The sequence below is a fragment of the Cataglyphis hispanica genome, chromosome 12 (assembly GCF_021464435.1).
Source record: "Cataglyphis hispanica isolate Lineage 1 chromosome 12, ULB_Chis1_1.0, whole genome shotgun sequence".
NCBI classification, from domain to species: domain Eukaryota; kingdom Metazoa; phylum Arthropoda; class Insecta; order Hymenoptera; family Formicidae; genus Cataglyphis; species Cataglyphis hispanica.
In genome coordinates, this window is record NC_065965.1 from 4,077,501 (window position 1) to 4,094,609 (window position 17,109).

Sequence of the window (17,109 nt, forward strand, 5' to 3'; positions counted from 1 at the left end):
GTCGTTGTCATCATCAACTGGGTAGCACAACTGCGGTGGAAGGACTCGACGCGGTATTCGCGTGCGAATTTAACTTGTCTCTCTCTCTCTTTCTCTCTCGGTTCGCGATCGACGGCCCGCTCGCTTTTACCTCGCCGCCTCGTCCGGGCGCAAGAAGTTTCGCAAAAGGGATTACAACACGCAGAAGAGAAAGGAGACAAACAGACGGAAAGGGAGACGCGAAAGGGAAAAGGACAGCGAAGAAAGAGAGAGACAGACCAAGACGGAGAGGGAGACAAGGGGCAAGAGGAGGAGGAAGAAGAGGAGGAGGAGGAGAAGGAGAGGAACATACCGCGACACGACACCCGTGTGCGGAAAAACCGCAGGAGGAGGATACGGATCTCTCGCGCGGAGGACGGGAATCCTCGCGAACGTCGCGTGGTTCGACGACGAGGACGAGGAAGGCCGGAGGAAGTCGAGGACTCGCTCTCGGAACGAGGAGAAAGAGGCGGAGGGCAGACAGACCGTGTAGGACGGGTCTGAAAGACGATCCGGATGTGGCGAGAGCCGTTCGCTTTCCGCTCTACCGCACCTCTCTTGATTCTTACCGACATTGAATTCGCGGAGAAGAGTCTCATCATCGTAGTCGTCATCATCGTTGACGTCGATATCGCTGTCGCGCGAAAAATTTGTTAATTCGCGATAAAGGTGCTGGTTGGAAAACAGCCACTACGGGGGGACACACGGCCAAGCGGAATTAAAAGCGTGTTTAAAAAGGTTAGCGGGATAAAAAAGGCGCGCGCGCGAAAGGATAAGAGAAAGGAATAGGAGCCACCTCCGAGTCCTTGAGAGTACCCAACGGGTAAAAGTGCCGCGCGCAGAGAGCCAGCCGGTTGACCCTGGACAGTCAACGGAGCAGACTTCGCGAAAAAACTTCTTCCCGTCATCATCGTCGTAGTCGTCGCCCTTCTTCGTCATTATCGCGGAAAGATCGTCGGCGAATCTCTGTACGTCGAGGACCCGCCTTTTATATACGAAGTGTACGTGCGACAGGGAAAACCACGTGCGTGTGACATCGCGCGAGCGCGCCTTCAAAAGAACGGAACGCGATGACAAGGATTGGGAGAAACAGCTGAAACCGATGAAAATTCGCCGATCTCATCCAACCGGCTTTTGAAATTGATTTTCGTTCAATTTTTCGTCGAAGAACGCGTACCCACACCAAGTGTGAAGTGTGATACATAAAGTGTCGCCCATTTTTCTCCACAATCCATATTGGAGTACCTTTCGTGTTTGAGTTTATCTTTCGTTCGACGTCTACTGATCTGTTTCTCACGTGCTCTCAGTGGGTGACCCATGCCGTGGAATATCAATGTACGTCACGTGTCCACAGCGTCGTTCACGTTGCCGCTGTCACAGGATCTCGGCTCCTCGTCGCCGGCTCGCAAGGAGGATGCCACGTTCGACGTGACAATCCCAAAGGATACATATATACATAAATAACGCGTCGCGTTACTTATCCTGGATACTATCGCCGATCGCACATTGTGGATAGCAGCAGAAAAAGCGTAAGGTGAGAAAAATTAAATACATCATTTTTACCGTTGAATGTAATGTTGATGATTCTCTTTCTCTCAATTACAATTCTTCTCCTTCTCGAAAATCTATTTTTTATGAATATCGAAACGATGTCAGCTGATGCGTCTTTCTGTCGCGTTAATAATCGCCTTGATCGCAGATTCTCGACTAAAGTCTGCGTTGCATAAAGTGATTGAGAAATTAACACGTTCTCTACCACACGCATCTTACCGCGGTTTATTTCTCACGCCAGCGATATGTTTTACGCTTCTTTATTTACGCTATTGACGGCCAAACTTAAAGTAAACAATCGACAGGTGCTGTAAATGTTTTGTACCGTATCGACAAGTGCAGGTAAACGCCTGTATACTATAAGTTTTGTTTCTCACGCCGGTCATGTACCGCCGACGATATATGTACGCGGCAGTGAACGTGTCAATTTCACTTCAGTATTCTGTCTTCGAATCGAGCGATTTTAAATATATCGTTCAGATGGAGATTTAGGGGGCAAATTGTATCGCAAAGTTGCGCGAATGAAACACGATGATTTGACGATTATATTATCGCTAGGAACATAATATTTTGATATCATAAACAGATCGAATAGAGAGAAGGAGAATAATTAATGATAAATTGCGCTGCGACCTCTCAAGTTGAAACGATCTCGACTCGATCTTTCTCTCTGTTATTGTTGGCATCCAATATTTTGATAATAGGTGAGTCGGCTGTTAGCTCGAGTCGGGGTTAAGGATGAACGATGTAATGTTGACATAAGCGTTGGAAAATGTTTGCGGCCACTTTTACGGATATGATAGGATAAGACGAAAAAAGATACAGGTATCGATCATCGCGCGACGACAATCGTGCGTTTAGTTACGCGATATACGAAGACGATAACGATTCTTTTCAACGATACATACGGATTTCCGTTCTAATTCAGGGACGACGCACGTCCAATTTCTTTTGCCAAGTCTTCGTCGACTTATCACCGTCGACGACTCATTGTCGTCTTTTGTATCCGCGAAACGGTGAAACTGCGGGTGATAATGAGGCAATTGTCTCGCGACGGTGAACTGACATTTCGATTGGATGTAAGAGACAGTGTAAATTAATGCGGCGACGTAATTGGTAGCAAAAACGAGACGACAAGGCCTAACGCGCCGCGAGGGACAGATAGATGGATTGCGGCGAACCGCGCTGACAATGGGAAAATATGATCCGTGGTGTATGCCACCGAACACACGAGTGACATAGTTATTGCTTCTTAAAAAAAAAGAGCTGTTTTTCTCCATTTGTGAAAGCTCGCGCTGAGCAATATCCGTTAAACAATAATTAGCTTCGCTGAGCCAAGATAGTACAAATCTTCGTTGCCTGTCGCGCGGGATATTTATATCATCCTGCAATTCTAATATTCCGCGAGAAAACATTATTGTCAGATGAATACATAAGCATAATATGCATACGATAAAAAAAAAAAACATGCGTAAATTATTTGATTTTGTATGCACAGGCTTAAAAAGAAATATACTATATTGCATATAAAAGTGCTAATAATAAACGAATGTATTTTTGATGAATAAACGTATTATTTTAATCCTTCTTATCATCGATACATTTTTAGAAATTTTGGCATTTCTGAAAGCATTTGGCGATATGCCGACTATTTTATTTAAAGTTGTCCTGGAAAATAGGAAAGCAAGAAAAACAGGAAACGCGAGTGAAACGGTAGTAAAGAGACGCGAATAAAGAGACGCGCTCTTAATATCATAGCAGGCTTATAGCAGGCAGCTATAAACTCTCTCGCGGAGGTAGGAAGATAGGAAAACTTCTTCTCAGCATAATAATTCAAGTTCACAGAGTGGCGGCACCATGGAGTCGCGGATTATTATGGATAAGCGTTGTGTAACTATTTTCAAAGAAAAAAAAATAGAAGAAAAAAAGAAACGACGAACCGCTCTTCGCGCGAGACCAATGCGATCATCAATGGCGCGGAATGACGAATCGGAAAGAAAAAGCGATCTCTAGTCAAGGTCGCGTATCGAAAGGTGCCTTTGCGTTCGCCATTTCGCATTCATCTTGCCATTATCCGTCAGAAACGAGTGATCTCGTACGGCGCCTGCACATAGAAACGCATGTGCATTGAATATACCGCGAATGCAACAGAGATCACAGTCACGGGTTTTGAAAAGGTGAACCAGTCGAAATTCCGAGTTTCCTCCACTTCTTGCGTCGCATTACGCGCGTACCTCTTTTCTTGAACGAAAATAATCGCCGTATAAGAAAGCATATTCGATAAAGAATAGAGAGTTCTGACGCAAACGTTCTCTTTCTAGAATACATGTCACAGCAATGGGTACATAAATTATTTATATTTATATTCAATGTTAATTTAAAAAATATATTTTTAACAGTAATTTTAATTTCTCTCTTCTCTTTAGAGCTTTTTTGTGCTTTACAGCTCAAAAAGATTATTTATTATATATGTGTCTACATAAATCATCATTATTCTTAACAACCACGACTTCGTCTTATATAAAAGCCTTTATTTATTTTCATAACGCTTCTAGTATTATTTAATACAAAAATGTTTTTACTTTCCTCCCTGTGTGAGAATTGATAATTTTACGGCTGATAATCGATGTTTACAGGCATTTAACTTAAATCACAAATGAATTTCCTCACTTTAATTAGCGATAGCTTGCTATGGAATTATTCGCACAGTCGCTCGCGCGAATCAATTTGACTATGTCAACTATTCGATTTGGTTAATCTATACATCGGGGACCTAATTCGCAACGTAGATTTATGGTCAAATCGTTTAGCATACGGTTCACGATTTGACGGTCGTTATTCGCGCGACTGAATACCTTCCACATCGTCACTCTCCTTAAATTTGCCGAAGTAATTTTCGAAAGATTAGCGCGAGGTATAATTACCACATTATGCAGTTGTGAAAAAGGTTGAGCGAAAACTTGTCTGTAACAAGCAAGGATTGATGAGTAACTAATATCCATTCGCGTCGATACGTGACAATAATTAAAGAAAATATTTTGTAAATGTTAAATATATTGCGTGTATGATTTTGGAGAATTTTTGCCTATATTCTGAAAATAATGACATTTAATTAAAAGACTTTTCTATAATTATGAAATCAATTTAGTTTATGTTCATAAATTAAACAGGCAATACTTTTTAAAATTGTTTTACTTAAATCTCGTTTATATGCGTATCATTCAACGTCTTTCGGGAGAAATACTTCTAAAGCAAATCCAATTATCGAATAATCGGCAACGAGATAGCAAATGGATTACCAGATTGATACAATAAATTAATGAGATAACAGACGATTTTTATGATTCGCAATAATGATATATCGAATACGAGATGTAACGCGCATTTAATATGTTTTGATATCAATCGATCGATATCTTAAATTGGAGCGGATCGCGAAATGAATCAGCCAATTTGTGCTAAATAAACTGACTTAAACTGACATTTTTATTAATGACGAATAACCTGCGGTTTAGAAGCGATTTAATTACATTGAAATTTTTATTCATCTTTAAGAGAAATGGCATTCTTCGAATCGGTCAGCTTCGCTATTAAACGGAAAAAATGCCGCAGCACGTGCAGATATCGCAGTTGTTTGTCAATGACTGTATTGAGAATTATTTCGCTATTATTGCAACTTGATGCCATTAACGTGGATATTGCGAGATAAACGCAATCGAGATAACAGACGCACCAAGTTCTAATTGGATATTCGTAAACCTCTCTTATCGATCTAAATATTGTTTGTTTTTAAAATATTATTTGTTTTCAAAATAAAGATGTTTTTAACTCATAAACTCGCGCAATCCAGTTTTTTTGTCAATGGTTACAATAACAATTACACAATTATACAATTACACAATGATATAATCATAATTTATACAATATTTCTTATTATCTCTAATTATCTTTATCGATTATTAACTGCAGGTAGATGTCATTAATAGTTACAATACCGACATGCAACTCGTATCTACGTCCTCGACTGCGATTCATCTAGAAGAAAGACAATGCACTTTTCTTCGTATATTTCACTTCAGGCTTTTCTACTATCCACGATTCGCGTCCGTTCCTTTCTCAGATGTTTCTTCTTTGCATGCGCGATAACACTCTTATTAAGACAGCGTGTTCCCGTGCGAGGCCCGTGGATTGGCCGATCCGGCGCGTTAAATAAAGTTGCAATTAAGAGAGCTAAAAGCTACGCGGCTGACTGTATGCCTTCTCAAGGCCTCGGGCCTCGCCGGAGCGTACTTCCGCTTCTGATTAGCTTCCTCTTTTCCCACATCGTCCTCGCCGAGCTCTCCTTCCCTCTCCGCTTCCTTGCTCTCCTCTTCCTTCCTCCGTCCTTACTCTCTCTCTCTCTCTCTCTTCCCATCATTCTTTTCCTTCCTCGTTTCTCTCCGTTTCTCCTTCACATCTCTCCTCGCGGTTTCTCTTTATCTTTCGCCTGTGGCTTATCTCCGCACCGTGGGAATCCGCGCGTGCGATTCTCGCCGCGAGAGGAAGTTCTTATTCCTGTTTCTCTCGCGCCGCGATCACCTTTCGCGCCTTCGTGATCGATTCGGATGACGACTTGTCGCCGGATCCACTTGTTGATTCTATCGGCGCCGCGTGTTACTATCTTCCTATACTTGTAAGATCAGTTGTCCTATACTTGTAAGAGGGATATCACATGATAGCCGATAGTTGCATTCGGTTTAAGAAATCTATCTAAAGATAGATACCCTATATCGAGGAAATAATTCGATCATTCGACCTTTGGAATCATTGATATCGTGGATCACACGAGTCATTGGAGGCTTAAACGATCAAAAAAAGCTGATGTTGTCATAATGGGTCATATAGCGATCATTAGAGTTATAATTGTAAATTAGTAAGCGTAACGTTGCTCATGCTGATTGTCGTAATTTCTTGAATTTTTAGAGAGGAACTTTCGAGCCGCATTTGATTTATTTTTAGGACTCTCTCTGGAAATTTTCCATCAAATAGCCAATCCGCTCAATCAACACGCACGACGCCTTGTCTATCTGTAATATCGATCTAAAGCGGGCGCGGTTATGACGTGGTAGAAGGACGCTACTTTATCTGGGCTCTTTGGATTGACGGGGGACACATGCGAGATACTCCGGAAACGTATAATGCGCCAAGTCGGCGATTTGCATCAAGCGGCGCAAAGTTGCAAGTTCTACGGATGTGCAGCGAATAAATTTACGTAGATAATGCTTCGTATGTACGCACATTAGCGCGTAGAATCGACGGCACGCAGATATATTGCGACTTCGCTAGAGCGCCCAAGGAATTTGTAGCGTGAGAATCTAAAAGGTACATTTCGCCACGAGCACGTTTTTCGGCCGCCATTTATTAGGATTCCGAGTATCTTAAGAACGAGTTAATTCTTTTCCAAGCGAAGAACACTGCGAGAGTCATCATGCTGTGAAGTGAAGAATGCCGTTATTATCATTTGCGTTGCGTTGGCTATTATTGTCATTTGCGATGACAGACTTTAATTTTAGGCAAATTATTCGCGACTGTCCAAAAAACTTGAGAAACTCTCTAGATAATTATAAATTAGAAAAGGATGGGAGAGATGACCATTCTGTTATCGTCCCTAATACAATTAGTCGTAAAAATCGATACGCGCCGTAAACGAATCGCGAACAGTCATCGTTTTGACGATGCACTGAAGGAAATTTAATTCCTACGAGCTGAGTTTGCTATATGTTGAGATATATATATATATATATATATATATATATATATATATATATATAGATTCGAATCTATTTACGTGCAACATGTATCAACAGCGACATTAAATAGTAGATTTTTCATATAAATACGATTACGTGACGATGCCAAGATTTAATTCAATCTTCTAGTTGCTGGACCAACTGTGTCTGCTGAAAAATTAAACGCTGCGACTTGCCGTAGCCAGAAATTGAATTTGTAATTTAAAGCATAAAAATAACGTTTAAAATAACACCTTTCCTCAACGTATTGAGATTATTAGCGGCGTAGAAGAAGATAATTATCGCTCAAGGTTCGAACGAGTCATGCGTTCTTACAATTTTGTCGACGGTTCATCGACTCGACGATGATCGAGGATGGAAATTCAGCATTTTCCTGGCACAGCGGTTACACACGGGCTTGCGAAAAGCGTAATTTTAACGATTTAGGACGTTAGGCGAAAATGTTTCGTTGGCCGCGTACACTTTCACCTGAGTCGTGCCGAATTGATAGGTGCGATTACGACGGCCGATGAAATTTCCGTCGATTGTACAAAAAATACGGTTGTTCACGTGTGTTGCGCCGTGTTAAATATCACGAAGTGAGCCTCGTGCGCAACGCTCCTCGTCGCAGCTCGCGAAGAAAGTTTCTCGCGCATTCCTATTTTTAACTCCCCCGCCACGTCCCTACGTAATCGAGTATAAACTCGTCTTCCCAGACGTGTCGCAACCTTGAAAGTTTGGCTCTCGACAGACCCGTAAATTTCTTACGGAGTTTAACCGTTCGTCACACGTTACTCCGTACACAATGTACGCACGAGGCTTCAAATGATTTATCGACTAATATTGCGTGTCAGGAAATTTCGTATTTACTGTAGACAAATCATACATCTGCATTCATTTCTTACATTAGCATTTTACGTGTGCCCTCATAAATTAACCCTTTTCTTTTTTCTAAATTAAACTTTTATTTTTGAAAATGTAATCTTTTTTGAATACATCATGTTTTAAAATACGTTCAGCTTGTGATGCATAAGTTAGAATCAAAATCATATCTATTTCTTTGATCTTTTTGATTAATAATTTTTTATTAAATTATTAATCTTAAATCTATATTTTCTCTGGTTACGTTCGAGTTATTTAATATTTAGTACCACATAAAAAAGTGCTTAATGTCTCATAATTATTCTGAAATTTAAAAACCGTATTGTACAGAGAAATATCGGTTAGTCTCAAATATTATTTTTGACATTGTTTGCGACTATGATATACATGGTTACGCCAAAAAAAAAAGAAATATCGTGAATCGGAAGGAACCGTTTATTATCCCTCATTTACATTCGACGCGTGGATATATTACACGAAATTATACGCCATCGGATTTATTGCTCAATTTTGCAGCTCGATTAAAATACCAGAAACTAAGTCTACGCGATCGGTCGTAACGGAAAATTATCGCAAAGCCGGACGGAATCGCCTGACAGGAGCGAGAGAGGCTCGCGAGAAAATACGAGCGTCCCTCTTCGCCCCCTTTATTGCAGAAAATCCGCGATTTGCGCGTGTACGTTATATATTAGCACGTGTATACACATACATACACCTACACACACACATACATACATCGCCTCTGCAGGTACATACATGCACTTTAATCGGCAGCGATCGCCCGTATGGTATTTCGCTCGCTCTCGGGGCCTTCGCGGGGCCCCGTCGTTCTGTCGACTCGTGGCGATTGTAAATCTCGCGCTCTTGGGCCCCCGAGCGGACGGGCGGCCCGAGTTTGTACGGCGAGTAACAGCGGCGAGTACCTACTTCTGCCAACCCTTTCTACCTTTCCTTTCACTTTCATCTATCGCGGGCCCCGCTCGTACACTCGACGAGGCCCCTTCGGGACTCGCTCGCTCGCTCGCTCGCTCGCTCGCTCGCCGCCGCCCGCCTGCCTGTTATACCGCCTCCGTGTATATACGTACTCGTATATACGCGATGAAGAAAAAAAGGATTGTATTATTGAAGAAACGGTAGCGCGAGAGAGAGAGAACCCCGCAATGTCGTAGGTATCTAACGGATGAAGAAATTCATCGGCTTGTGACTTTCTACCGTGGCTTTTTCTTCTAAAGAAGAAGTTTACGAGATAATGAAAATATTAACGATCTGACATTTCAAGTAGTATCTCGATTGAATATAAGATGCCCGAACACAGATATAATTAGAGATGTGATGATTGAGAATGGATTAACGAATGAACGCATTTTCCTCTCCGTAATATGTTTTCTCAGATTTCAAAGAGTCATGTTACACATGTAGAACGCACGCGGAAAACCATTGTTAAGATTATTATACTCACGTGTAATAGCTCCAACTTAGATAGTCTAGTAATGAGCCAGCCAATTGATGTATGCCTTTACGAGGGTATCGTTTACGACGTTGAAAAAATGTGTTAGGAAAATAAACACGCAATTACGTAGACGCGCATCGTAGTTATGGCTGTAGTTTGCTACTGGACTTTTCTAGCAAGTTGTAATATTGCGTAGTGTGTTCACGTTATGAACGCTCGACAGAAATCTATTCTCCGTTAACGCAGGGATTAAACAAGATATCTATGTATCACGTATAATCTTATATCTTCAATCTCATTTCAAACCTGTAGAATGCGAACTTGTGCGTGGAAGGGAATTTTTAAAAATCGTTACATCTATTTTTTCAGTTAATTAATTTTTCACACGCAGTGGACTCACTTTTTGTTAACAAGAATAATATTTTCATAAATGAAAAAAAAAAAGAATTAATACTTAATTTTTGACACGCATTCGACTCACTTTCGTTAACAAGAATATTATTTTCACAAATTTTAAACAAAAAAATTGAAATATACATTTAAAAATCTTTATAACATTTATTATCAAACGCAAATAATTTTTTTTCTAGCTTTGTAATCGGGGAATATTAAACATATGAATATAGATCACAGTGATTCTGCATTATACATAATGAGAGATATTAAATATGCAAATATAAATCTCATAATACGACTCATCGCGCTATTTACCATTTTATTTCTAAAATAGAATATAAATGTCATTAATGATTAGAAATGTTTGAGAAGTAAAAGGTTAAATATTTCCGTGTGAAAAGGACGTGAATCTGCGAAATTACATCGGCACATTGTGTTGGCTTTATTATGTACGTAACGCACTGGAGCGATGCGCGAGGAGAACTGTAATTTCCAAGTAACGACTTGTGCTTGAAATGTTGTACGTCCCTATTGTATCTCTCATGAAATATGGCCGGTTGAGGGGTCGGGCGACAGTGAAAGTGTCCTAATTTTGGGTCGCGAAAGAGTTCACGCGGGGCCACGAACTACTATACTAATATAACGTACACTCCTTCCTGACACGTGCCTTTATTATTCCATTATATATGTTTCAGTTACAAACGCATAAATAAATATTTAATAAAGAAAATAATATCAGATATACGTCTTTAACGTTTAATAAAACGCATTACGTCATGTTAAAAATATCGGCATAACTGGTTAGATAGACAGAATCAGAATTGAGGAGAGAGGAAAGCAATAAGTGACTTTGTATCGTGTTTTAAACAGCAAAGTTTTAGTTTTTTTTTTTTTTTTGTAGATTATTTTATAATTCATATATTTTCACAATTTTTATTGTTTAATATAATTGCATAGAAGATTCATCTTTTGTCTTTGAAATACAGTATTACGTCTTATATTATATGTATAAAGTTAATATTTTTTAGTTATATTATTTGTAAAATTTTATAACACGATTAAAGCAGCAGTCCATCTTGAACAAACCTTCCAACGAACAATGGAAAGTCAATCATTGAATAAAATATACATTTAGAATATTAATGAAGATAAACAATTGAATTAATAATAGCATTTTAATGAGTTGTTGATCTCTATGAACTATGCACTTTCGCTTCGTATATATAGAGTGCTTCAATTATTGCCGCTAATCTGCAGTTTAGAATTTTTATTAATACTTATTTTTATAAAAATTTATATTTATGATAATATTTGTATATCATAAATTAAAAGCATATCAATAATTATGTTATGTGGTAGGAATAATTGGCGGTAAAGCATTTTGCAGTAAAATTATTATAAAATCATCTTTATTCAATTTTATTGTGTAACTGCAATTTAGATTAATATCAATGTATGAATACAATAATTATAAGCATGAAAATTAAATAGTATTAATAAATCTATTAATTTTCCTCTGCCGAAGTTTGCGAGAGAAATTTCCGTAGGTGCGGGCCGCGGTTTTATGAAACAAATCCGTGAATCATGAAACAAAAATGACTTGTTTGTCGCCGGTAATCTGCTCGTAATTTCCCGACTTCCTCGCGCGTTTTCACCCGCACATCCGCCCGTTCGCGTAGGCGGACTTTCTTGCTTACGTGCCTGCTTACGTACGGCACGACGCGCTCTCGTATATCTATATAGCTAACTGCCAACGTAATTTCTCCTTCGCCATTGTTACTCTCAAACGATCTCGCAATCGTCGTCTCCCTTCTATGACATGCTAATCATCCTCGGAGCTCGTTACGTCGCGTATCACGTAACGGACGACCCGATTACAGATTTCATCTCCTTTTCGACAATGACAGTCGTTCATCTCTCACGGCCATTGCAAAAGGCATCGATTCGCGATCGATTAGTCAAAAGCAAAGTTTAAATTTTTTTGCGGTAGCCTCGAAAAAATTGATGGACACGGCGCTGGAAAACGATTTGTTAACTCGTGAGATAATCCATTACTTGTAATGTATATATTTAATGACTTAATTAATTCTCATAATTTAATGACTAATTAATTCTCAATTTATTCTTATAATAAATTTTAATCTTTAATAATCATCTGTCGATAATATTAATTATGATGTCGATTTAGTAAAGTGTAGACTTTAGCATACATTTTAGCGTGTGCAAATAACGATGATTGAGTAATATAAGCATATGAATCGTAAGATAAGATAATAAAAATATACATATGTGTGTGTTTTCATTAAAGTGTCAATTTTTATGACTCTACATAGTATTTATTTTGTGATCGCTGACATCATATAATAGTATTTACCGAATATTATCATTTCATTGAAAGGCGCGTAAGCGTATTGAAAGGCTGTCACATATTTTGTATTTCTTGACTCGCCTTGTGCCAAAATCGTTATTTTCGCAACATTTAGTTCACGTTTGCATTTCAATAAATGCACGGAAGTCCATTGGCAATTGGAATACGTAATTGTGACATTTGTATCGATTGGTCAAGGCTGTGTCACGAATGATTCACAACCCATTACCGACTAATTAGTTTCAAGAGGACCGGACTCTAACAACTGTATCATGTAGATTAGTGTAGCGAAAAGAATATGTTAAAGTGTAATTTTTTGTGTTTTAACAAAAGAGAAGAAAAATGGCGAGAAATTTTTTTCTAGTCGATTTCTTTTTTTTTTTTTTTAATTGTGCATATATTACATTGTCATTTCTTTTATGAAAAATAAAATATGTTTGTAATTTTGAATTAAAATTTTATGAAATAATGATGTGTGTTATTAATGTAAAATATAAATTTCGCGACAATAATAAATCTAAAAAATTGAATTTTCGAAAAGGATCTTCATGTAAACAGAAAATTTCACGTACAAACTTTACTATATTGTAAAGATGTCTTGATTATATAAATATTTATGTGAGCAATATTGTTGTATTATTCAATTTCAATTTTGGTGGTGTTTTTCGAGACTGTTGAAATTCCTACAGTTTCGATTTGAACGCAATTCCAGTCGCGCGCCTCGTGCACTTTTCGAAAGAGCCAAAGGGATTTTCTATCAGAGCACTTTTCAGACACGGTGTACGTTTCTGGCGGCGCGTTCGCAGAGAATAAAAGTGTTAAGCTATTTCTCTGAATTATCAAAAATGATTGCGGAGAAAGAAAAATAATAATTTATTTACATATTACTTAAAATTGAAAAATATTTGGGATATTTATTAGCAGCAAAATATTTTAAAATACTATTTTTACGAATTTACACTCATTCATTTTTCTTTTATCACTTGCGTCTCTCAAATTCTTTCACGTTTTATCAAATTGTGCTAATTGTGTTTGTAAATTATATAGCATTATATGAAAAAGATGATTAAGCATTATATAGATTATTATTGACATAATACACAAGAAAAAATATTTTCAATGCAAGATTTCAAATAAATATGTAAGAGAAAATTTGTTTCCTTCGAAACAAATATTTCAATTAACTATACTTAGCATTTTAAATAAACTTCTTACATTTGTATTTGTCTCTATTATTCTCGCAAAAGATTTAAATATTCTTGAATAATATTTAAATGAAAAACTATTTAAACGATTATTTTTAAAAATCTGCATTTGAAATGTGCCCACCACTGCTTGCTGCGTGCGAATAGAGCGCGTTAGCGACAAGTCTCCACCCACAATGTGAGATCATTGCGATTACGTAAGTGTCCAGCCCGCGATGCGGACGGGCATAAATCGTATCGTATAACATATCGCTTCGGTGGACGCTATGCGTACTCATTGTTTCATCCCGCGTGCAATTTTGTACGTTGCAGTTGAAATTCGCGAGGAAGGAGAAAATCGAACACGGAGATCATCATCGGTATTTTTGGGCAGAGGCAAATTTCGGCAAATATAAATGATAGGGGCTGAGCAAGGCTATTGCAAGATATCTCTAGGAAGTAAACATTTATTTATATTCGCACTTAAAAAAAGCGCAGCGTGTCGCTGATAATGCGAAACGATCGAAGATATCTTATCCGGGATTTCCTCGCCTATAACGTGATGCAAATTAAATGATAATATCTCGCTGAGACATAATCGGAACGTTGTTAATATTCAAATTACATTTAAATGTTACCTCGAAGTATAATAATAATTGTGTACATGCAAGACGTCTCGTTGCATTCGCGCATGCAATTTGAAAGGATCGCGACAAGAAGCGGGTGTGGTGACGCGACCATCTAGTAACAGGATGCACTTTCCTCTCGCGCCTTTACTTATACAACATCTTTATAAAGCTGACGGAAGACTTATCTTCACTGTGCTTATGAAACGAGTAACAAATTAGCTTCGTATATACATAATATTCAATAAGATTCTTGAAGAAACAATTGACTCTCCGAATTTATCAAAGAAGAAGCGGATAATAATCTGGGATACTCCATGTATCACATTAGAATTTTAAAGAAATTAGTTTAAATTTCAAGTGTTTGGAAAGTGAGACGCGAAAAATCGATGGCGACGAATAAAGTTATGTAAGATTTATAAAAGTCCATGTAACGCATCAGAAATCATCGCTAACCAATCCCGTCGCTGGTGATCAAGCGTGAATAATCGAAGGCTTAGATCAAATTGTCGACCTGCCTGGCAATTTTCATCGATTCTCTTGAACGAGCGATATCGATCCGCTACGTGTTCCTTCGTCGACAACATCGACTAGGCGGATCTGTCGATGGAGAAACGACCAATGTAACAACGATGGAAACAGGAATAATTATTCAAGGTTACTACGCGGCAACAACAGAATTGTCTGATTAGCTATGTAGATGAAAGTCACGTTACGATTAAAGTGCGACAGCTATCGCGATAAACGATCGTATGGAATTCTATACAAGTATCCTACGCTGCGCTTCCGGCGATGGCGAGAGCAGATAGCAGCTGCAAAAATTGTCACTTGCTTGATAGTATCAGTATTATTAAAAATAATATACTTGTGAACGTTAAAGTAGTATTGAAATCAAAACCAATGTTAATGATACAGTAATAGTGACAATTTTTTTTCAGATGCCACTTGTCAATTTCACTCTCTGTGAGGACAATTTCATGATAATTCTCTCTTTCGGACTAAACACTCGAGTTGTGATCTAAATCATATGTGTTTGTGTAGTGGACTGAGCTCTCGAAATGCAAAAGATAATCGATGCACTTATACATCGGAATTCCCGGATAAGATAAATTAAATTATCTGTCTAATATCCTAATCTTTTTTAAACAGAGATGTTTGTTACACGTTCTTTAAATATTTTTATTCTCTTTTTTAGTTATTTAGGCGTAGATTCCAATTTTAAATTCCCGCTAAAGTGCTTGATGCCGCAGGTTTCCGAGGAACGGAGATGCATTATTAGCGAAATTGCAAAGAGAGCGAGAGTTAACTTACCGCGAAACGATCTTCGCTCGACATTTCTTGTTTCCGCCTGACTCACACGCGACGGCAAGGCCACGCCAAAAGCGGCGATCTTGGCTGAATTGAAATACATTCGCGAGGCGTTTCCGAGATGGAGAATGTAAATGCGACATGTGAGAGGTTGCTCGTATAGCACGCTGTCGGGAAAAAAAAATTTATCTCCATCTTCCGACTTCCATTCTCTGGCGTGGTTTTTTTATTAAAAAAAAAAAAACCCGCTTCTAGTTAATATGTTGTAGTTAACAGTAAATACAATGTCAAAAAGTTATATAAGTGTTCTTTATCAAAGATATGCATCTGATAATGTAACATGTTTTTTTTTAGAAAAAACAAGACTATAATTTAATATAATTTTATAATTTATGCGTATTGATGTTGCAGCGCATTAATATTGCGCATATACTCTGTCAAGATTTCTGTTTTTTTTATTCTATTTATTTTACTTTGAGACTGAGGTTGCCACAGTAATGCAAAATCTGAAGTATCTTCTCTTAAAGTAAGGCCCGTATCAAATTAATGAAGAAGCATTATTCTCTTCTTTTTTTTTAAATTAAATTAAGTTAATAACATATGGGAGGATTTCTGCAAGGCCTGTTAGATTTTCGCTTTTGAGGTGGCTCTAAGAAATAAAGTCTCGCTTCAATAAAACGCTGGATGTGCAAGCGCGCCTTTTGGATTCGGAACGGTGTTACGCGCGGTCTCTGTCAGACCGGGAAACTGTACGACGCGATGTGCGGTGAGGAGGTAGAAGAAGGAAGAGGAGAAGCGCAGAAACGGGGGAGGGGGGTGGCATGCGGAAAGAGAAAGAGAGTGAGAATCGAGCGAGGGATGCGAACAGAGAGAACTGATTGTGAGCCGAGCATTCTTGCGTAACGCGCACGCGTGCGCGTCTCTCGCCGCGTATGACGACGACGTGGGTGTATGTAGATCTAAGTTAGCGAAAGGTCATCTCCGCTTAATAGTTCCCGATGGCGCATGCAGACCCAATCGGATCCTCTCTGGATCGGATGACTAATCCGATCCCACTGGGGCCCGCCACCGGCGCGTGCATCTCTCGCTGCGCAGTAAAAGTTGCAGCTGACGAGTCCGCGCTCTTTGACATTGAGCGCATCCGAATCCCCGGCTCTCTCTCTCTCTCGCTTCTCGCTCCAACTTCCATTCTCGTTTGTCGATACAAAACAAGAGTATGCATTGGAAAGGAGTCAACAGCGTTGACGCAACCACGATGATATTCGATTTCCCGAAAGATACATTTTTTTTCGATAAATTTTTTTTAAATATAAATTCAACAAAAGAGGAGAGATTCAATATATGAATTATATATAGTTAAATACATGTATGTATGTGTTTTATTTGGTGAGAAATTTGAGAAGCGATCATTCGACTCAAAATCATTTACATCTTAGCGGCGTTTTCTCGAGAAACTAAATGAAAATGATTCGTGCAAAACTACGCAGAAGGCTTGGGAACTTGACTCGTGCTACTTCTAATCTTCCGAGAGAAATGTAGGAGCGGAGGATTTTATCAT

The 17,109-nt window shown here is 38.7% G+C and overlaps 2 protein-coding genes across 3 annotated transcripts in view; both read left to right on the forward strand.

The window, feature by feature from the left end:
* The window catches only part of LOC126853668 (tyrosine-protein kinase Dnt-like), a 172,259-nt gene that overhangs the window by 93,866 nt on the left and 61,284 nt on the right, over positions 1-17,109 (forward strand). The gene's annotated exons all lie outside the window — the stretch shown is intronic.
* The window catches only part of LOC126853671 (transcription factor Ken 2), an 89,964-nt gene that overhangs the window by 57,497 nt on the left and 15,358 nt on the right, over positions 1-17,109 (forward strand). For both annotated transcript variants that reach the window (XM_050599641.1, XM_050599642.1), the window contains one exon: positions 1-1,552. This exon is cut by the window's left edge. The gene's annotated coding sequence lies outside the window, so the exon portion shown is untranslated. The remainder of the gene's footprint in view (positions 1,553-17,109) is intronic.